Here is a 23507-nt window from a genome sequence, read left to right on the forward strand (position 1 = left end):
TGAAGCATCGAAAACTAAGGAAATCCCACTGATATTTTAGATTCACATCTGCTCTGTTAAACTTTAATAATAGGTTACTAGAAATTTCTTCAGTTGTCTGATTAAGATCAGCTTCAGTCGTGTTCCCGGGCAGTGGAACTTTCAAATCAAAACTAATGGAAAGTGAAATTCTTGATGAGAGCTGATTACTTCCTAAGTCTCTTTTTCGAAGTGTTCCTGTCTGGTCTCCACATAGGAATCTCTCGACTCAGACTCCAGACGCAGACTGTGGGGCCTCCACACCTCCAATTCTTTCTGCAAATGTACCGTATGTAATTCAAAACATCTTTTCATAAGCTACCCAAGCCCCTTGTGTGAGCAACGCCTTATTTATCAGGCCTAACAAGGCCAAAAAAGCTTTACATGGCTGCTAACTTTGCCTTTTTGGTAGTAACGATCTAGAGTCAGTAGCATCGTTGCCATAAGGCATTTTCCGTGGATGCAGCCGGTACTTTGTCATTTGGAAACCATCCTCTTGACGTACTATACAAATAGCAAGCTGGTGGTTTGTTAACGAAGTGAGATAGGGTGGTTACCAAGCGCCACACATCGAGCCACTAAGCCACACATCGAGAAGGACTGGCTGTGACTAAAAGTGGGACGGGGACGTAGGACTGGGACGTGGGACTCGGGGACGTGCAACATGATCTCGAGACCGAAATTACGATTATCGTTATTTCTAAATTGGCACCAAATTTATGGATATAGTAATTTCGTGGCACTCTTTACCAATCCTCTTTAAACGTGTTAAATAAAGAGAAGGACTCGGTTCCACTGTCTTGCAACATTCAAGATGGCGGAGGAAAGGGGTAAATGTGCGTTCAGTTGTGATCAGCATGATCTCGACACCAAAATAACCATTACCGTTATTTCTAAATTGGCCCTGATATAACGAATATCATAATTTCAGTGCATGTCTGAGACCTTCGGGCTCGAAGCTTGGGAACTAGTATTCAGGGAAAGATAAAATGGCGGCTTACGGCGGCGAAGGAAATCTCAGTAGTTTAATATTTAGCGTGAAAAGGCTTGGGTGTTGTGATCTGGTTCTCAAGTAAAAAAAAAATCACGGTCTGCAATGGCCCTACCACCTTTTGAACAACAAGAAAACATTGAAACGGTGGTAAAAAGCAGCAAGTTTCGAAGTCTAAACGAAAGATGGGTAAGCTGAGTTTCAGTCAAATATCATGACATTTGGGATGTAATTTCGATACCGAATAAATAGTTCTACATGGTTATACACGCATAGGATTCTGTTGTGTTCACGTGAAGGCCATTTCAGCCATTCCTGCCACTTGTAAGCGGTAGGAAATAAAAGATATGTAGAGTTGTTTCGTATTGAAGCCCTGTGAAATCAAAAATTTGATTTATTTCTTCTTTGTTTTAGGTGGTCATTATCCATTACTTTTGGAAGTCGATGCTGATGAGAAAGAAAAAAATGTTTATGATTATTTCTTCTCTCGAACATTTTACTATTTAGGTACCAAATAATCTTGATACTGAAGATCATTGCATCCATTATGAAAAAATTACCCTTGATTGCTTTGTCAACTGGAATGTATAATGTAATATACCTTGTGATTTGTGGGATTTTCACAAGTAAACTAGAAATACTTGAAGAGGGTAATGATGTACTTAATGCAGAGCATTTGGTACAAAGTCTGCTTTGCTGTAATCTACCTGAAGGTGCTTTTTATATGCTAGTAAGACTTGCACAGCCCAGTCAAAATGTTTTTGAGTAGTAGAAAAGCTGGCCAAACCTCTTACTGAAAAGCAGTCTGAAAAATGTGAAGTTAGCGGAAGGTACTTCATTGTAGGCGGCCAAATTGTAAGCTGCCAGCCCATTTTGAGTGAGCAGTAAAACTCAAGATTGGCTATTTTAGCTAATTTTATTGAGAACCAAATTCCCAGCAACGGGCACAATTTTACTGGGCTATTTGTTATTTAACTACTTAGTAATATTCTTATTAAAATTTACTGCATTCCTTTCTAATAATTTGCTGTTGATTGTATGCTGTATATAGCTTATGATTTGTGTGATTTTCACAAGTAAATTAGAAATACCTGAAGATGGTAATGATGTACTAGATAATGTACTTGATGCAAAGCTATTTTGGTGCAAAGTGTGTGCCTTGTCTGTAGGTGATTTTGCATGCTAATAAGACTTGTAATTCAAATAATACACATCAGCTGGAGTGGGAATATTAAAAGAAAAATAATAATATTTAGCTATGCCAAGTTCTGGTTTTCTGTCCAAAGTGTGTGCCTTGTCCATAGGTGATTTTGCATGCTAATAAGACTTGTAATTCAAATAATACACATCAGCTGGAGTGGGAATATTAAAAGAAAAATAATAATATTTAGCTATACCAAGTTCTGGTTTTATGTCCAAACTAAGCACTTAGTTGAAGATCACTGCACTGCTCAGGTCCAGAAGGCTGAAAGAGTACTGTCTGCTGTTAGTTTGATTTTTGTCATTTCTATTGATTTATTTTATTTATCAATGTTTCTTTGAATTGTAATTCATTGATCTCTTTCAATAGTGCAGGTTCGCTCATGTAACCTAATCTCCCACTTATGTATGTATGTATGGATGAGCTCAGTCAAAATGTTTTTGAGTGGAAGGCAAGCTGGTGATAGTAATAGGCAGCAGAGGCTGAACCTTGTCTTGAATGGAAGTGTGAAAAGTGTGAAGTTAGCGGCAGCTATATTGTGGCAGGCAGCCAAATTGTCAGCTGTGGCACATTTTGACTGGGCTGATTGTGTGTAGTATATATGTGCACTTCTTTTAGGGTGTTAAACAGGTTAAAGTACCAAGAAATCCTCTGTGATAACTTGATAATTCAAGATGTAAAAATTTTAAATAATAAGGTAAAGCTTGATCATTCTTAAGAGTTTCCATTTGTTCTGGAAATTTGGGGGAGGGTCAGGGGAGCATTATTTATACATAAATAATGTACATAAAAAGTAAAAAAAAAGGCCCAAGGTAAAATCCCAATTTGTTTTAAGAGTTAATTTTATTAAGAGAAAACCCTGGATATAGCTTGGGATTTGTGTGATTTTCAAAAATTGTTAGGAACCTTGTTAATTTTCAGCTTCAAGAACACAAGTACATAATCTTTAGTGCAGCCCTCTTTTCTCCCCGCCATTATTCTAATTTTTTTATCAAGTTTCCTTTTTCTTGTGTTCAATTAATTTATTGTCTTTACAGGTGAAATTTTAATATCTGCTAGCACAATTATCTCTGCTAAGAGTGTCTACCATCACTCTTGCCGGTCTCAAGCCCAAAACGCTGCAAACTAGCAGAAACTACATGTATTTCGTAAAATTGCAATGAAATCTATCTAAAAACACCAAAATCCGGCAGAACGCACGAGTTTTTGCCAAATTTTACGCAAAAGTTGACAAAAGCGCTCAATTCGACCTGAAAAACACTTTTTTTTTTTTGCAAAAATCAGCCTATTTTACATTCAAAAGCACGATGTCTTTAACAAAATAGGGATACAATCCATGTGAAAACACTTATTCCAGCTAAAACGCAGTGTTCTCAGTAAAATTTGGGGAAAAAACGCGTAAAAACCGTCAGAAACACAACAAATTGGGCTGATTTTACCCACTTTTTGTGTAAATAGCTGCCAAAACCCTCTAAACTAGCTGGAACTACATGTTTTTCACAAGATCGCCATAAAATCTTGAAACGTTGCTTTAGGGACCTTTATGCCTCCAAAACGAGTTTTTACTTTTAAAAAAAATGGAATGAACAAAGATGTTAAAGGGGAAAAAGCTGTGAGAAAGGAGAAGTTTAGTGTTGCTGTTTGATATGCCGCCCAGATATATCAATTTATTAATTTAACGCCTTTAGCCGTGGGCAGAAGTTTTTCTCTAGACTAAGAGGACCCTCCCTATGTTGACGAACCTCAATAACTCGTTGATTTTACTGTTTTTACACAGATTTGATTTTAACCATATTCGCCAAAATAACTGCCAAAACACGGCAAACCAGTATCTCGGCCAAGAGCGATATTGGCCATTTCACACATCCTTATTAGATATGAATTTTATTAAAGATTGTCATTCTAGCATATGTTGGCCAGTTACCACAGGTTTCTTGATTTTCATGGGAAAGTGGCATTGGTTGGTACCATGACCAATCTCCTCGACTTTCCCATGATTTTCATAGGATGTTAGCGACCCATACTTCGAACCTCAGTTGTTTTTTTTTTTTTTTACATAGGCGCGAGTTTCACAACTTTCTTGTGGTTTGGCATTGACTCAGAGTTGGGCTTATTTTTATGGCTAATCCATCGGCGACTTTCTCATGATTTTCTTGGGTTCTCAACAGTGACACGCACTTTGGAACCATAATTTTATAAATATGTCAACACTGGCAAATACTGCTAAAATCTACACTCTACTAAACTCCATGTACCACAATATCCACACAACTGCGTGTGCCTACTTGAAAATCCTAACCCTAACCCTAAAACTATCCAGTTAGCCTAGTATTGTATTGCTGGTTTGAGTGACTAAACTGGCTCAAATGATCCAGCTGCTTAAAAATCTAAGCACAGAGTAAGTTTAAAAGATTCAATTTTGTAAGGTTTCGAAACAGTTCCAAAATTAACATGCACATAGCTCAGTGTAAAACATCGAAGCTTCTAGGACTTCTTATGATTCCTACGAACGTACACACCTAATGCACGTCAATTTGCCTTTGTTGTCCTCGAACGATCACGTCTTCATGGTAACGTGGTGTAAGAACTGTACAGCACTTTATAAATATATGTTTTACTTGACGGTAAAAGTTTGAATCCGTACAAGGAAACGTAACGGAAACAGGCGATGATAATATTCCGTTGACAGAAATGCAACGGAAACGTGTCGTCATATTTCCGTTCAGGAATCATAACGGAAACATAACAGGTCCAAGGAAGAAGTGAATGATGTGGAAACATAGAGTTTCATTTTTCCGAATTACGGAATCATGCTATTTCGTCCTGTGCTCACTCTAACTCTGTGCTATCCTAAACCTAACCCAAACCCCAAACCAATCCTAAGCTATGGTAAAGGGTTTAAGTCAGGGTTGAGGATAGGGTTAGGGCAGGAGCCCATTACCTGGTTAGGGTTAGAGTTTGGGTTGCTTCGGGTCAGAGGGGTTTAGTGTTACAATCAGGGTTAGGGCTAGGGTAAAATTATGCTTAGAGTTAGCGGGGTTTCGTGTTAGAATTAGGGTTAAGGCTAGGATGAGGCTATGCTTAGGGTTGGCGTTAATATTTTTCTACAAGCATTCAATTGCAGGGTTTTTGGTATTGTGTTTGTAAATTTTAGTAACTACTTGAAAGTTTACTGAAAAACAAACGATAGGCCGACTGGTACACTTACAGGATAGATAGAGAAGGTTGGGGTTAGGGTTAGGGTTAGGTCTAGGTTAAGGGCTATAGGTTAGGGTTTAGGGTTTAGGGTTAGGTTTTAGGGTTATGGTGTGGGGCTAGGGTTAGGGTTAGGGTTTAGGCTTAGTGTTAGGGTTAGAGGGTCTGCGGTTGAGGTTAGGGCTAGGGTGAAGGTTTGGGGTTAGGGTTTGGGGGTAGGGTTAGTATTTAGGGTAAGGGTGTAAGCCTCTTCAAAAATATTTTTAAGAAGATTTTGTCACCTTTTTCACTTAAATAACCACCTGAAGAATTTTGACCAGTTAGATTATTTGAAGCGGTTGCATTAATTTTGATTGGGGTTTAATAACTTTTAGTAGTTGGATGATTATTTTTACCAGTTGAACCACTGTAATATGCTAGATCTTTTTAACTAATGTTACCATCCTTAGCTGAATTATTTGAACCAATTTCACTGGTTACACATGCATTATCCAGTTAGACCATTTCAACTGGTTGGATTATTTAAACCAGTTTGTCCATTTTAGATATTGGCATCATTTTATCAAGTTGGATCATGTTAACCAGTCGCACCATTTTACTAAGTGAGATCGTTTCTTCCGATTAGACCATGTCACGTATTTAAAACCTTTTCACCGTTTAAACCATTTTATCTTGTTTTGGCTGGTTGGACCATGTTAACCAGTTGCATCATTTTGACTGGAGTGAAAAGTTCCGTTCTTAACCCGAGCCCTAACCCTATTCCGGGGTTAGGGTTAGGGTAAGGATAGCTCGCAGCTAGAGTTAGGGCTTGGGTAGGGTGGGATTATGATTAGGCTGAGGGTCACAATTTTTTCTGAAAACATCCAATTTTTTTTTGATATTGTGTTTGGCTCTAAACTTTAACAACTACTTGAAAGTTTGCTTGAAATCAAAATATACCATTTTTTGCCAAAATAACTGCCAAAATGCGCAATTCGGGCCTTTTTATCAATTTACACTTGGTTTAAGCTTGGTTTTTGTGTTTTCCCACAGACTCTTAAACTATTTTGATGAGAACATTTTTTGCAGCGTTTTTAAAACTGAAATAAGCTTATTTTTGCAAAAAAAACAAACGTGTTTTTCAGTCGAATTTAGTGTTTTTGTCAACTTTAGCGAAAAATTTTGCAAAAATCGTACATTTCTGCCGTATTTTGGAGTTTTTAGACAGATTTCGTCGCGATCTTGTGAAAAACATGTAGTTTCAAGCTAGTTTTCAGTGTTTTGGCAGTTATCTTGGCAAAAAATGGGTAAGTCAGCGCAATTGTTTTTTTTTTTGGTTTTTAAGGTTTTGTTTGCCCAAATTTAACTAAGAACACTGTGTGTTACCTTGTCTCCATTGTTTTTTCGCAGATTCTATCGCTGTTTTGCTGAAAACATAACGTTTCAGCTTGTTTGCATCGTTTTTGGTCGTGAAATAAGCTAATTTTTGCAAAAGGAAAAAAACCTGTTTTTCAGCCCAAATTGACATAAAGGATACAGAGGAACATTTGCTTATTGCCTTTTTTTTTTGTCGTTACTCATGAAGTTGATTTTGGCATTTCAAACAAAAACTCTGCTAGAGCATTAATTGAATGACATATCATGCACTTACTTTGAAGCAAGAACACTTTTTTTTTAATTCAGAAAAATACCTTTTTATTTTTTTTTAAGGACTGCTGGATATAACCTGTACAACCAAGATGAATTTACATTCATTATTTGTCATAACTTACACTAAATTAGAAATTCAAGTATGAAATGAGGGTACTAGCCCTTTAATAGTGTTCAAAATTTCCATATGCAGGGGTACTTGTGGCTACTGGAGAAGAATCAGTCTTTAACCCTTCACCCCCCCCAAGGGAGATAATAAGTACAGATATCCTCTTCCCTAGGGGCAACTAGCTCAAAAGTGAGTGATCTCAAGGGCCCTCCAAAAACGTTTTCTACAGCAATAACTAAGCTCTACAGAAGCACACTATGCAGACAAAAGGTGTAAGAGAATCAATGAATTCTTTAATTCTTGGTCCCTCCCAGGCCAACCTATTGTACAAATCTCATGACATCTGTTCCAGTTTCATCAGTCAATTTTTCAAGCTTCAAGCTTTTCCTGCAATTATGTACTTGTTCTTGAAGCTGAAAACTAACAAGGTTCCTGTAAATTAAGTTTACATAACAACCTAACAATTTGTGAAAATCACACAAATCCCAAGCTATATCCAGAATTATGCTCTTAATAAAATAAACTTTTAAAGCAAATTGGGATTTTGCCTTAGTTCTTTTTATTTTTTTGTTACTTTTTAAATACATTTGTATAAATAATGCTCCCCTAACTCTCCCCAAAACTTTTAGAACAGATGCAAACTCTTAAGAATGATCAAGCTTTACCTTACTATTAAAAATTTTTACATCTTAGACTACCAAGTTATCACGGAGGTTTTTTTCGGTACTTTGACCTGTTTAACACCTAAAAAGAAGAACACATACATAACACACACACAATCAGCCAGGTCAAAATGTGCTGCAGCCAACAATTTGGCCACCTACAATGAAATAGCTGCCAATTTCACACATGTCAGACTTCTATTCAGGACAAGATTTGGCCTCTGCTGCCTATTACTATTGCCAGCTTGCCTGCCACTCAAAATTTCAACTGAGATTGTACATACATACATGTGGGATTAGGTTACACGAGCGAACCTGCACTATTGAAAGAGGTCAATGAATTATAACTCAAAGAGACATTGATAAATAAAATAAATCAATAGAAATGACAAAAATTAAACTAACAGCAGACAGCTCTTTTTTGGCCTTCGGGGCCTGATCAGTGCAGTGATCTTCAACTAAGTGCTTAATTTGGACATAAAACCAAAACTTGTTATGGTTAAATATTATTATTTTTCTTTCAATATTCCCATTCCAGCTGATGTATATTATTTGAATAACAAATCTTATTAGCATGTTAAAATCACCTGAGGACAAGGCATACACTTTGTGCCAAAATTGCTTTGCATCAAGTACGTTATCTAGTACATCATTACCATCTTCAGGTATTTCTAATTTACTCTTGAAAATCACACAAATCATAAGCTATATACAGCATACAATTGGCAGCAAATTATTAAAAAGGAATGCAGTAATCTTTAATAATAAGAGTAGCTAAATAACAAATAGCCTAGTCAAAATGTGCCGGTAACCAGGGATTTGGCTTTCCACACAGAACATTTGTTAGGCGTCTAGTCTGGACAAGGTTTGGTCTCTACCTTCTGTTACTATAGCCAGCTTGCCTACTTCTAAAAAACGTTTTGACTAAGCTGAAAAAAATGTTTGAGAGAAAAATGGCCACAACAAGCCCACTTACTGCAAAATAAGAAACATAAAAGTAACACTTCAAATTAATACAGAATATAAGCCTTGCAGGATTTGGCTCTCAATAAAATTAGTTAAAATAGCCGATCTTGAGTTTAACTACTCACTCAAAATGGGCTGACAGCCTGCAATTTGGCCGCCTACAATGAAGTATCTTCCACTGACTTCACACCTTTCAGACTGCTTTTCAGGATGAGGTTTGGCCTCTGCTCCCTATAATTACAACAGCCAGCTTGACTACAACTAAAGAACATTTTGACTGGGCTGTGCAAGTGTTACTAGCATATAAAAAGCACCTTCAGGTAGATTACAGCAAAGCAGACTTTGTACCAAAACACTTTGCATTAAGTACATCATTACCCTCTAAAGGTATTTCTAGTTTACATGTGAAAATCCCACAAATCTCAAGGTATATTACATCATACATGTTGACAAAGCAATCAGGGGTACATTTTTCATAATAGGATGCAATGGTCTTCAGTATCAAGATTATTTGGTACCTAAATAGTAAAATGTTCGAGAGAAGAAATAATCATAAACATTTTTTCTTTCTCATCAGCATCGACTTCCAAAAGTAATGGATAATGACCACCTAAAACAAAGAAGAAATAAATCAAATTTGTGATTTCACAGGGCTTCAATACGAAACAACTATACATATCTTTTATTTCCTACCGCTTACAAGTGGCAGGAATAGCTGAAATGGCCTTCACGTGAACACAACAGAATCCTATGCGTGTATAACCATGTAAAACTATTTATTCGGTATCGAAATTACATCCCAAATGTCATGATATTTGACTGAAACTCAGCTTACCCATCTTTCGTTTAGACTTCGAAACTTGCTGCTTTTTACCACCGTTTCAATGTTTTCTTGTTGTTCAAAAGGTGGTAGGGACATTGCAGACCGTGATTTTTTTTAAATTGAGAACCAGATCACAACACCCAAGCCTTTTCACGCTAAATATTAAACTACTGAGATTTCCTTCGCCGCCGTAAGCCGCCATTTTATCTTTCCCTGAATACTAGTTCCCAAGCTTCGAGCCCGAAGGTCTCAGACATGCACTGAAATTATGATATTCGTTATTTCAGGGCCAATTTAGAAATAACGATAATCGTTATTTTGGTGTCGAGATCATGCTGATCACAACTGAACGCACATTTACCCCTTTCCTCCGCCATCTTGAATGTTGTAAGACAGTGGAACCGAGTCCTTCTCTTTATTTAACACGTTTAAAGAGGATTGGTAAAGAGTGCCACGAAATTACTCAACATGATCTCGAGACCGAAATTACGATTATCGTTATTTCTAAATTGGCACCAAATTTATGGATATAGTAATTTCGTGGCACTCTTTACCAATCCTCTTTAAACGTGTTAAATAAAGAGAAGGACTCGGTTCCACTGTCTTACAACATTCAAGATGGCGGAGGAAAGGGGTAAATGTGCGTTCAGTTGTGATCAGCATGATCTCGGCACCAAAATAACGATTACCGTTATTTCTAAATTGGCCCTGAAATAACGAATATCATAATTTCAGTGCATGCCTGAGACCTTCGGGCTCGAAGCTTGGGAACTAGTATTCAGGGAAAGATAAAATGGCGGCTTACGGCGGCGAAGGAAATCTCAGGAGTTTAATATTTAGCGTGAAAAGGCTTGGGTGTTGTGATCTGGTTCTCAAGTAAAAAAAAAATCACGGTCTGCAATGGCCCTACCACCTTTTGAACAACAAGAAAACATTGAAACGGTGGTAAAAAGCAGCAAGTTTCGAAGTCTAAACGAAAGATGGGTAAGCTGAGTTTCAGTCAAATATCATGACATTTGGGATGTAATTTCGATACCGAATAAATAGTTCTACATGGTTATACACGCATAGGATTCTGTTGTGTTCACGTGAAGGCCATTTCAGCCATTCCTGCCACTTGTAAGTGGTAGGAAATAAAAGATATCTATAGTTGTTTCGTATTGAAGCCCTGTGAAATCAAAAATTTGATTTATTTCTTCTTTGTTTTAGGTGGTCATTATCCATTACTTTTGGAAGTCGATGCTGATGAGAAAGAAAAATGTTTATGATTATTTCTTCTCTCGAACATTTTACTATTTAGGTACCAAATAATCTTGATACTGAAGATCATTGCATCCTATTATGAAAAATGTACCCCTGATTGCTTTGTCAACATGTATGATGTAATATACCTTGAGATTTGTGGGATTTTCACATGTAAACTAGAAATACCTGTAGAGGGTAATGATGTACTAATGCAAAGTGTTTTGGTACAAAGTCTGCTTTGCTGTAATCTACCTGAAGGTGCTTTTTATATGCTAGTAACACTTGCACAGCCCAGTCAAAATGTTCTTTAGTAGTAGTCAAGCTGGCTGTTGTAATTATAGGCAGCAGAGGCCTAACCTCATCCTGAAAAGCAGTCTGAAAGGTGTGAAGTCAGTGGAAGATACTTCATTGTAGGTGGCCAAATTGCAGGCTGTCAGCCCATTTTGAGTGAGTAGTTAAACTCAAGATCGGCTATTTTAACTAATTTTATTGAGAGCCAAATCCTGCAAGGCTTATATTCTGTATTAATTTGAAGTGTTACTTTTATGTTTCTTATTTTGCAGTAAGTGGGCTTGTTGTGGCCATTTTTCTCTCCAACATTTTTTTCAGCTTAGTCAAAACGTTTTTTAGAAGTAGGCAAGCTGGCTATAGTAACAGAAGGTAGAGACCAAACCTTGTCCAGACTAGATGCCTAACAAATGTTCTGTGTGGAAAGCCAAATCCCTGGTTACCGGCACATTTTGACTAGGCTATTTGTTATTTAGCTACTCTTATTATTAAAGATTACTGCATTCCTTTTTAATAATTTGCTGCCAATTGTATGCTGTATATAGCTTATGATTTGTGTGATTTTCAAGAGTAAATTAGAAATACCTGAAGATGGTAATGATGTACTAGATAACGTACTTGATGCAAAGCAATTTTGGCACAAAGTGTATGCCTTGTCCTCAGGTGATTTTAACATGCTAATAAGATTTGTTATTCAAATAATATACATCAGCTGGAATGGGAATATTGAAAGAAAAATAATAATATTTAACCATAACAAGTTTTGGTTTTATGTCCAAATTAAGCACTTAGTTGAAGATCACTGCACTGATCAGGCCCCGAAGGCCAAAAAAGAGCTGTCTGCTGTTAGTTTAATTTTTGTCATTTCTATTGATTTATTTTATTTATCAATGTTTCTTTGAGTTATAATTCATTGACCTCTTTCAATAGTGCAGGTTCGCTCGTGTAACCTAATCCCACATGTATGTATGTACAATCTCAGTGGAAATTTTGAGTGGCAGGCAAGCTGGCAATAGTAATAGGCAGCAGAGGCCAAATCTTGTCCTGAATAGAAGTCTGACATGTGTGAAATTGGCAGCTATTTCATTGTAGGTGGCCAAATTGTTGGCTGCAGCACATTTTGACCTGGCTGATTGTGTGTGTGTTATGTATGTGTTCTTCTTTTTAGGTGTTAAACAGGTCAAAGTACCGAAAAAAAACCTCTGTGATAACTTGGTAGTCTAAGATGTAAAAATTTTTAATAATAAGGTAAAGCTTGATCATTCTTAAGAGTTTGCATCTGTTCTAAAAGTTTTGGGGAGAGTTAGGGGAGCATTATTTATACAAATGTATTTAAAAAGTAACAAAAAAATAAAAAGAACTAGGGCAAAATCCCAATTTGCTTTAAAAGTTTATTTTATTAAGAGCATAATTCTGGATATAGCTTGGGATTTGTGTGATTTTCACAAATTGTTAGGTTGTTATGTAAACTTAATTTACAGGATCCTTGTTAGTTTTCAGCTTCAAGAACAAGTACATAATTGCAGGAAAAGCTTGAAGCTTGAAAAATTGACTGATGAAACTGGAACAGATGTCATGAGATTTGTACAATAGGTTGGCCTGGGAGGGACCAAGAATTAAAGAATTCATTGATTCTCTTACACCTTTTGTCTGCATAGTGTGCTTCTGTAGAGCTTAGTTATTGCTGTAGAAAACGTTTTTGGAGGGCCCTTGAGATCACTCACTTTTGAGCTAGTTGCCCCTAGGGAAGAGGATATCTGTACTTATTATCTCCCTTGGGGGGGTGAAGGGTTAAAGACTGATTCTTCTCCAGTAGCCACAAGTACCCCTGCATATGGAAATTTTGAACACTATTAAAGGGCTAGTACCCTCATTTCATACTTGAATTTCTAATTTAGTGTAAGTTATGACAAATAATGAATGTAAATTCATCTTGGTTGTACAGGTTATATCCAGCAGTCCTTAAAAAAAAATAAAAAGGTATTTTTCTGAATTAAAAAAAAAGTGTTCTTGCTTCAAAGTAAGTGCATGATATGTCATTCAATTAATGCTCTAGCAGAGTTTTTGTTTGAAATGCCAAAATCAACTTCATGAGTAAGGACAAAAAAAAAAGGCAATAAGCAAATGTTCCTCTGTATCCTTTATGTCAATTTGGGCTGAAAAACAGGTTTTTTTCCTTTTGCAAAAATTAGCTTAATTCACGACCAAAAACGATGCAAACAAGCTGAAACGCTATGTTTTCAGCAAAACAGCGATAGAATCTGCGAAAAAACAATGGAGACAAGCTAACACACAGTGTTCTCAGTAAAATTTGGGCAAACAAAACCTTAAAAACCAAAAAAAAAAACAATTGCGCTGACTTACCCATTTTTTGCCAAGATAACTGCCAAAACACTGAAAACTAGCTTGAAACTACATGTTTTTCACAAGATCGCGACGAAATCTGTCTAAAAACTCCAAAATACGGCAGAAATGTACGATTTTTGCAAAATTTTTCGCTAAAGTTGACAAAAACACTAAATTCGACTGAAAAACACGTTTGTTTTTTTTGCAAAAATAAGCTTATTTCAGTTTTAAAAACGCTGCAAAAAATGTTCTCAGCAAAATAGTTTAAGAGTCTGTGGGAAAACACAAAAACCTAGCTTAAACCAAGTGTAAATTGATAAAAAGGCCCGAATTGCGCATTTTGGCTGTTATTTTGGCAAAAAATGGTATATTTTGATTTCAAGTAGTTGTTAAAGTTTAGAGCCAAACACAATACCAAAAAGAAATTGGATGTTTTCAGAAAAAATTGTGACCCTCAGCCTAATCACAATCCCACCCTACCCAAGCCCTAACTCTAGCTGCGAGCTATCCTAACCCTAACCCTAACCCGGGGTTAGGGTTAGGGCTCGGGTTAAGAACGGAACTTTTCACTCCAGTCAAAATGATGCAACTGGTTAACATGGTCCAACCAGCCAAAACAAGATAAAATGGTTTAAACGGTGAAAAGATTTTAAATACGTGACATGGTCCAATCGGAAGAAACGATCTCACGTAGTAAAATGGTGCGACTGGTTAACATGATCCAACTTGATAAAATGATGCCAATATCTAAAATGGACAAACTGGTTTAAATAATCCAACCAGTTGAAATGGTCTAACTGGATAATGCATGTGTAACCAGTGAAATTGGTTCAAATAATTCAGGTAAGAATGGTAACATTAGTTAAAAAGATCCAGCATATTACAGTGGTTCAACTGGTAAAAATAATCATCCAACTACTAAAAGTTATTAAACCCCAATCAAAATTAATCCAACCGCTTCAAATAATCTAACTGGTCAAAATTCTTCAGGTGGTTATTTAAGTGAAAAAGGTGACAAAATCTTCTCAAAAATATTTTTGAAGAGGCTTACACCCTTACCCTAAACACTAACCCTACCCCCAAACCCTAACCCCAAACCTTCACCCTAGCCCTAACCTCAACCGCAGACCCTCTAACCCTAACACTAAGCCTAAACCCTAATCCTAACCCTAGCCCCACACCATAACCCTAAAACCTAACCCTAAACCCTAAACCCTAACCTATAGCCCTTAACCTAGACCTAACCCTAACCCTAACCCTAACCCCAACCTTCTCTATCTATCCTGTAAGTGTACCAGTCGGCCTATCGTTAGTTTTTCAGTAAACTTTCAAGTAGTTACTGAAATTTACAAACACAATACCAAAAACCCTGCAATTGAATGCTTGTAGAAAAATATTAACGCCAACCCTAAGCATAGCCTCATCCTAGCCTTAACCCTAATTCTAACACTAAACCCCGCTAACTCTAAGCATAATTTTACCCTAGCCCTAACCTTGATTGTAACACTAAACCCCTCTGACCCGAAGCAACCCAAACTCTAACCCTAACCAGGTAATGGGCTCCTGCCCTAACCCTATCCTCAACCCTGACTTAAACCCTTTATCATAGCTTAGGATTGGTTTGGGGTTTGGGTTAGGTTTAGGATAGCACAGAGTTAGAGTGAGCACAGGACGAAATAGCATGATTCCGTAATTCGGAAAAATGAAACTCTATGTTTCCACATCATTCACTTCTTCCTTGGACCTGTTATGTTTCTGTTATGATTCCTGAACGGAAATATGACGACACGTTTCCGTTGCATTTCTGTCAACGGAATATTATCATCGCCTGTTTCCGTTACGTTTCCTTGTACGGATTCAAACTTTTACCGTCAAGTAAAACATATATTTATAAAGTGCTGTACAGTTCTTACACCACGTTACCATGAAGACGTGATCGTTCGAGGACAACAAAGGCAAATTGACGTGCATTAGGTGTGTACGTTCGTAGGAATCATAAGAAGTCCTAGAAGCTTCGATGTTTTACACTGAGCTATGTGCATGTTAATTTTGGAACTGTTTCGAAACCTTACAAAATTGAATCTTTTTAAACTTACTCTGTGCTTAGATTTTTGAGCAGCTGGATCATTTGAGCCAGTTTAGTCACTCAAACCAGCAATACAATACTAGGCTAACTGGATAGTTTTAGGGTTAGGGTTAGGATTTTCAAGTAGGCACACGCAGTTGTGTGGATATTGTGGTACATGGAGTTTAGTAGAGTGTAGATTTTAGCAGTATTTGCCAGTGTTGACATATTTATAAAATTATGGTTCCAAAGTGCGTGTCACTGTTGAGAACCCAAGAAAATCATGAGAAAGTCGCCGATGGATTAGCCATAAAAATAAGCCCAACTCTGAGTCAATGCCAAACCACAAGAAAGTTGTGAAACTCGCGCCAATGTAAAAAAAAAATAACAACTGAGGTTCGAAGTATGGGTCGCTAACATCCTATGAAAATCATGGGAAAGTCGAGGAGATTGGTCATGGTACCAACCAATGCCACTTTCCCATGAAAATCAAGAAACCTGTGGTAACTAGCCAACATATGCTAGAATGACAATCTTTAATAAAATTCATATCTAATAAGGATGTGTGAAATGGCCAATATCGCTCTTGGCCGAGATACTGGTTTGCCGTGTTTTGGCAGTTATTTTGGCGAATATGGTTAAAATCAAATCTGTGTAAAAACAGTAAAATCAACGAGTTATTGAGGTTCGTCAACATAGGGAGGGTCCTCTTAGTCTAGAGAAAAACTTTTGCCCACGGCTAAAGGCGTTAAATTAATAAATTGATATATCTGGGCGGCATATCAAACAGCAACACTAAACTTCTCCTTTCTCACAGCTTTTTCCCCTTTAACATCTTTGTTCATTCCATTTTTTTAAAAGTAAAAACTCGTTTTGGAGGCATAAAGGTCCCTAAAGCAACGTTTCAAGATTTTATGGCGATCTTGTGAAAAACATGTAGTTTCAGCTAGTTTAGAGGGTTTTGGCAGCTATTTACACAAAGAGTGGGTAAAATCAGCCCAATTTGTCGTGTTTCTGACGGTTTTTACGCGTTTTTTCCCCAAATTTTACTGAGAACACTGCGTTTTAGCTGGAATAAGTGTTTTCACATGGATTGTATCCCTATTTTGTTAAAGACATCGTGCTTTTGAAAGTAAAGTAGGCTGATTTTTGCAAAAAAAAAAAAAGTGTTTTTCAGGTCGAATTGAGCGCTTTTGTCAACTTTTGCGTAAAATTTGGCAAAAAGTCGTGCGTTCTGCCGGATTTTGGTGTTTTTAGATAGATTTCATTGCAATTTTACGAAATACATGTAGTTTCAGCTAGTTTGCAGCGTTTTAGGCTTGAGACCGGCAAGAGTGATGGTAGACACTCTTAGCAGAGATAATTGTGCTAGCAGATATTAAAATTTCACCTGTAAAGACAATAAATTAATTGAACACAAGAAAAAGGAAACTTGATAAAAAAATTAGAATAATGGCGGGGAGAAAAGAGGGCTGCACTAAAGATTATGTACTTGTGTTCTTGAAGCTGAAAATTAACAAGTTTCCTAACAATTTTTGAAAATCACACAAATCCCAAGCTATATCCAGGGTTTTCTCTTAATAAAATTAACTCTTAAAACAAATTGGGATTTTACCTTGGGCCTTTTTTTTTACTTTTTATGTACATTATTTATGTATAAATAATGCTCCCCTGACCCTCCCCCAAATTTCCAGAACAAATGGAAACTCTTAAGAATGATCAAGCTTTACCTTATTATTTAAAATTTTTACATCTTGAATTATCAAGTTATCACAGAGGATTTCTTGGTACTTTAACCTGTTTAATACCCTAAAAGAAGTGCACATATATACTACACACAATCAGCCCAGTCAAAATGTGCCACAGCTGACAATTTGGCTGCCTGCCACAATATAGCTGCCGCTAACTTCACACTTTTCACACTTCCATTCAAGACAAGGTTCAGCCTCTGCTGCCTATTACTATCACCAGCTTGCCTTCCACTCAAAAGAATTTTGACTGAGCTCACCATACATACATACATAAGTGGGAGATTAGGTTACATGAGCAAACCTGCACTATTGAAAGAGATCAATGAATTACAATTCAAAGAAACATTGATAAATAAAATAAATCAATAGAAATGACAAAAATCAAACTAACAGCAGACAGTACTCTTTCAGCCTTCTGGACCTGAGCAGTGCAGTGATCTTCAACTAAGTGCTTAATTTGGACATAAAACCAGAACTTGGTATAGCTAAATATTATTATTTTTCTTTTAATATTCCCACTCCAGCTGATGTGTATTATTTGAATTACAAGTCTTATTAGCATGCAAAATCACCTATGGACAAGGCACACACTTTGGACATAAAACCAGAACTTGGTATAGCTAAATATTATTATTTTTCTTTTAATATTCCCACTCCAGCTGATGTGTATTATTTGAATTACAAGTCTTATTAGCATGCAAAATCACCTACAGACAAGGCACACACTTTGCACCAAAATAGCTTTGCATCAAGTACATTATCTAGTACATCATTACCATCTTCAGGTATTTCTAATTTACTTGTGAAAATCACACAAATCATAAGCTATATACAGCATACAATCAACAGCAAATTATTAGAAAGGAATGCAGTAAATTTTAATAAGAATATTACTAAGTAGTTAAATAACAAATAGCCCAGTAAATTTGTGCCCGTTGCTGGGAATTTGGTTCTCAATAAAATTAGCTAAAATAGCCTATCTTGAGTTTTACTGCTCACTCAAAATGGGCTGGCAGCTTACAATTTGGCCGCCTACAATGAAGTACCTTCCGCTAACTTCACATTTTTCAGACTGCTTTTCAGGAAGAGGTTTGGCCAGCTTTTCTACTACTCAAAAACATTTTGACTGGGCTGTGCAAGTCTTACTAGCATATAAAAAGCACCTTCAGGTAGATTACAGCAAAGCAGACTTTGTACCAAATGCTCTGCATTAAGTACATCATTACCCTCTTCAAGTATTTCTAGTTTACTTGTGAAAATCCCACAAATCACAAGGTATATTACATTATACATTCCAGTTGACAAAGCCATCAAGGGTAATTTTTTCATAATGGATGCAATGATCTTCAGTATCAAGATTATTTGGTACCTAAATAGTAAAATGTTCGAGAGAAGAAATAATCATAAACATTTTTTCTTTCTCATCAGCATCGACTTCCAAAAGTAATGGATAATGACCACTGTTGTGTTGACATAATACCTGCGGTTGAGCGCATGCTTATTGGATCGTACGTAATCACGTGATCATTGACTTAACCTATATTATTATGAGTAAAACCTGTATATAGTGATTTTTGATTAAAGAATTGATTGCAGCAAGTCGTCTCGCGTGTTCCGTATAGTGGAACTGAATCTTTTAGTCGGTTAGAACACGACAACCACCTAAAACAAAGAAGAAATAAATCAAATTTTTGATTTCACAGGGCTTCAATACGAAACAACTCTACATATCTTTTATTTCCTACCGCTTACAAGTGGCAGGAATGGCTGAAATGGCCTTCACGTGAACACAACAGAATCCTATGCGTGTATAACCATGTAGAACTATTTATTCGGTATCGAAATTACATCCCAAATGTCATGATATTTGACTGAAACTCAGCTTACCCATCTTTCGTTTAGACTTCGAAACTTGCTGCTTTTTACCACCGTTTCAATGTTTTCTTGTTGTTCAAAAGGTGATAGGGCCATTGCAGACCGTGATTTTTTTTTTACTTGAGAACCAGATCACAACACCCAAGCCTTTTCACGCTAAATATTAAACTCCTGAGATTTCCTTCGCCGCCGTAAGCCGCCATTTTATCTTTCCCTGAATACTAGTTCCCAAGCTTCGAGCCCGAAGGTCTCAGACATGCACTGAAATTATGATATTCGTTATTTCAGGGCCAATTTAGAAATAACGGTAATCGTTATTTTGGTGCCGAGATCATGCTGATCACAACTGAACGCACATTTACCCCTTTCCTCCGCCATCTTGAATGTTGTAAGACAGTGGAACCGAGTCCTTCTCTTTATTTAACACGTTTAAAGAGGATTGGTAAAGAGTGCCACGAAATTACTATATCCATAAATTTGGTGCCAATTTAGAAATAACGATAATCGTAATTTCGGTCTCGAGATCATGTTGAAATTACTATATCCATAAATTTGGTGCCAATTTAGAAATAACGATAATCGTAATTTCGGTCTCGAGATCATGTTGGGGACGTGGGACTCAGGGACGTCTGCTCTCCACATTCCACCTCGACATTTTCGATTGTGCATAACCTAAGTTAATCGCAGCCATTGTCTGGTCCCAAATAAGTGGTGTAAAGTGCGATAAAGTTGCTGGCGATCTGCTGATGAATTTGCTGGCTGCATTGATCAGCTAGGTAGTGGAGCTGAATTTTGGCGTGTCTCTGTAACAGAAGTTTTTAAAATGAATAATTGCTGATTTTTTGTTTAAAAAACCTTTTTAGAAAATCCCTAAAAGTGGCAAAACGCGAATGAGTTACAAATGCTATCAGATCTTTGATTCCCAAAGCAAGGACTCCATGTTGTAAATGATTGATATAGATATTTGAAATGCAACAGTTAGCTGGGAGACGATTCGTTTCAGGCTCACAGTTCAGCAGTACTCATTTGTAATCCTGTTTAGACTCGCATCATCATTGCGTATAATTTAATTTGTAAATGTTATATTTGTTCTTCTGAAGTTAGTGGAACTTCGAAAATCATGCCCGAGGGTTGAATAGGAATCTCTCGACTCAGACTCCAACACGCAGACTATGGGGCCTCCACACCTCTAATTCTTTCTGCAAAGGTACCTTATGTAATTCTAAACATTTTTTCATAAGCTACCCAAGTCCCTTATGTAAGCAACGCCTCATTTATCAGGCCTAACAAGGCCAAGAAAGCTGCACATGGCTGCCAACTTGATGACTAATTTGCCTTTTTGGTAGTAACGATCTAGAGTCCGTAGCATCGTTGCCATAAGGCATTTTCCGTGGATGCAGCCGGTACTTTGTCATTTGGAAACCATTTTCTTGACGCAGTACACAAATAGAACTCTGCTGGTGGTTTGTTAGCGAAGTGAGATAGGGTGGTTACCAAGCGCCGCACATCGAGCTACTGAGCTACACAACTATAAGGACTCGTAACACAGAAATTCAAGGACGATGTGGATTTGGGTTACAGAGGAATGTACAAAGAAGTGGAAGAAAGGAGAAAAACAGGTATATTTTAATGTTGAAACAAAGTTTATGGTGGAGTAAAGAAACTGAGAATAACCAATGGAAAGGAGTAATGAAGGAATAGGAAAAGGGGACAGTTCAGTAATTGTATGGATTTACAGCAGATTACAGAGTATTGAAAAGAAAAACAGTGGGTTGGGAAAGTTTTTTTTAACCCTTTACACCCTAGATTCAGTATTTGTATTCTTCATACAGCTCTTTATACATTTCCTAAGGTGCTGACAAGGAGAATTTGTTTACCAATCAAAAGCTTCTTTTGTTGAGGATCATTTCCTTTACACTCATGACCTTAACTTGTGATTTAGGTGTGATATTGTAAGGAGAAATTTGATGTTAGTCACTGTTGGGATTTAAAGGGTTAATTTTCCATTTAAGTTTTTTCTCTCTGTAAACTGGCAAAATGAAACCAAAATGATCAAGAAAACAACCCAACAAGAAACAGATCTTAGAGAAACTTCCTCAGGAAAGATTCAGTTTTTCTTGAAGATATTATTTTCTCTAAAATTTAATATACTTTCTGGGAGACACTGTTGATTCTCATGTTTACATTGCATATTAGCCCATCTCAAGAATTACAATTTTTGATGTTTTTTGCAGATTTTTTCAACTTGTTGTCAGCTACCCAGCCTTTTCAAAAGATGAAGATTTGCAGAAGGTTTTGAAAGAGGAAAATGTGAGTTTTTCAAATAATGAGATGCTCTTACAGATATTTGGCCATGATCCCTGTGAGTATGGGTGATTTTTTCCACAAAATTTGTAAACTGACATACTATGGCATAGCAACACTTGATTTAATCTCCATAGGTATATTTTTCATATAATCACATCTTAAGGGGTCATAAATGTTTTAAAGATAAAATCAGTTGACACAACATCCACTGAGCCACCTCTTAGGAATTATGTAGAAATGGAGTGAAAATTGAACTGCAATTCACTGCAACAATAAGCTCTTCCACCAGTCAATGTTGTAGAATGGTGTAAAACAATGAAAGAAACATTGTACATGAGAAGAAGAGTTGAAAGTAGGGAATATAATTGGTATGCTATTCCAGAATATTGATTGTATGTGTATGCCTGGGGGATTTCTTTTGTGACAAAATGTCTATTGCAACTTGGTGAAACTAGGTTTGATAATCATTATTAAACTCCTTGCTCTGAGAAATTAATCTCTTTTCAACTCAGTGATCAGTGGCTTAATGGCATCTCTCATGCTCATACACTTACAGTGTAAGGTATAAACACTTTTTTTATTACATTGCTTGCAGTCAGAAGCAAGTGAAATAAAGGTTCTTATGACAAGTCTATCATGAGCTGTGAATAATTTCATGCATCATAGTCACAAGGTACAAAATGTTCCATGGTTTTTAGGTTTTTTTTTGTTTTGTTTTGATTTGTTATCTAAGAAGTCTTTATGTAGTAAAATTGGGATATCACTGGATTATTGTTTAATTACATACAGTGTATGTCTCATTCAGGGCTGTAAAATATGAATAATTGTAGTTTGAATTGTGTTATACAGAGAGACTGTTTTAACCCTTCATACCCTAACATCAGAATGCATATTCTCCATACTGTTCTCTAAACATTTCCTAAGATAGAAACATGGAGAATTTATCTAACAATCAAGAGCTTCTTTAGTTGGTAATCAGCTCTTTTTTTCTCCAGACCTTAATGTTTGTTTCAGGGGGGATATGTTAAGGAGAAATTAGATGTCAGTCACTCTGAGGGGTTAAAGTGTTAAACTGCTGAATAGCCCTTGAGCAGCCTTTCATTATTAGCTCTGCAGAAAATTTGAGACAAGTTAGGGAAAAGTTTGCTGGGGGAATGATACTAATTATATCTTTTAGAGATTTCAGGGGTTTCATTAACAAATTTATTCAATTAAATGCCATGGCAATTTTTCATGATTGGAGTGCAGTGTTTATTGGAGGGCAGTATTTATACAAGGGTGGTGTTAATTTAATATTAAAAGAACAATATTATGGAAATGAATCATTTTAATTTTTGAACAGACACATGTTTTATTGCTTGTCTAAAAACTCATTTTGTATATTGTTCTCAATTTCACAATTTGCAAGTTAATACAACTGCAATACACAAAGTGAATAAAGATCTTATATTGGATATGCTTTCTCGACATCAGAACTGGTACATTTGAAAGGATTTATGTCTGGTTCAACAATGATGGCTGTGTGCCTTTTGAGTCTATTCCTCAAATTAAAGCCAGATGATGATGCAGCATTTATTAGAGGGTGGTTTTTATTCAAGGGAGGCATTTAATCGAATAAATACAAGTCAGGGAGAGGCTTGCCAGGGGTCTGGCACTAATTATATTCAGAGACCTCAGGGGTTTCGTAACTTTTTCCATATTAAGTGCCTGCCTGTGGAATTTATGTACTTAAGGCAGCTGTTTTGTTTGACAAAATCCAAACACACAGGCTAAGCAGACAGCAATAAGAGGCCATACAGGCAGCAGTAGATCAACATTGGCTTTTATTGATGACCTAACTTTCTTCTGAATTTAACCATTACAAGAATGACTTGGTCTTCCTAGAAATACAAATAACCTGAAGTTATTCCTCTTGGTTAGGATCTTGATGAAGAATTGCAGAAAAAAAACAGATTTTGTGGAAGAGTACGCACCACTTACCCAGAAGACATATGGGGTCAGTAATAGTAATAATAAAGCAACTAAAAATTTACCAA

General features: G+C 36.6%; 5 long non-coding RNA genes across 5 annotated transcripts; 3 read left to right on the forward strand and 2 right to left on the reverse strand.

Moving 5' to 3' along the window:
* Positions 1 to 815: 815 nt before the first annotated feature.
* Positions 816 to 2928, forward strand: LOC149046086 (uncharacterized). Its single transcript, XR_016186629.1, has 2 exons — positions 816 to 1198; positions 1424 to 2928. It is a non-coding gene; the product is annotated as an uncharacterized LOC149046086 (long non-coding RNA).
* A 4488-nt stretch (positions 2929 to 7416) lies between these two features.
* On the reverse strand, positions 7417 to 9981 carry LOC149046087 (uncharacterized). Its single transcript, XR_016186627.1, has 2 exons — positions 9607 to 9981; positions 7417 to 9381 (listed from the first exon to the last, which is right to left on the reverse strand). It is a non-coding gene; the product is annotated as an uncharacterized LOC149046087 (long non-coding RNA).
* A 389-nt stretch (positions 9982 to 10370) lies between these two features.
* Positions 10371 to 12504, forward strand: LOC149046088 (uncharacterized). Its single transcript, XR_016186630.1, has 2 exons — positions 10371 to 10578; positions 10804 to 12504. It is a non-coding gene; the product is annotated as an uncharacterized LOC149046088 (long non-coding RNA).
* Positions 12505 to 17771: 5267 nt separating this feature from the next.
* On the reverse strand, positions 17772 to 19375 carry LOC149046089 (uncharacterized). The gene is made up of 2 exons (XR_016186638.1): positions 19177 to 19375; positions 17772 to 18749 (listed from the first exon to the last, which is right to left on the reverse strand). It is a non-coding gene; the product is annotated as an uncharacterized LOC149046089 (long non-coding RNA).
* Positions 19376 to 20204: 829 nt separating this feature from the next.
* Positions 20205 to 23477, forward strand: LOC149046090 (uncharacterized). The gene is made up of 4 exons (XR_016186633.1): positions 20205 to 20783; positions 21399 to 21474; positions 22067 to 22144; positions 23392 to 23477. It is a non-coding gene; the product is annotated as an uncharacterized LOC149046090 (long non-coding RNA).
* The last annotated feature ends 30 nt before the right edge of the window (positions 23478 to 23507 follow it).

This window comes from Pocillopora damicornis, chromosome 5, assembly GCF_964200805.1.
Source record: "Pocillopora damicornis chromosome 5, jaPocDami1.2, whole genome shotgun sequence".
In the NCBI taxonomy this organism is placed as follows: domain Eukaryota; kingdom Metazoa; phylum Cnidaria; class Anthozoa; order Scleractinia; family Pocilloporidae; genus Pocillopora; species Pocillopora damicornis.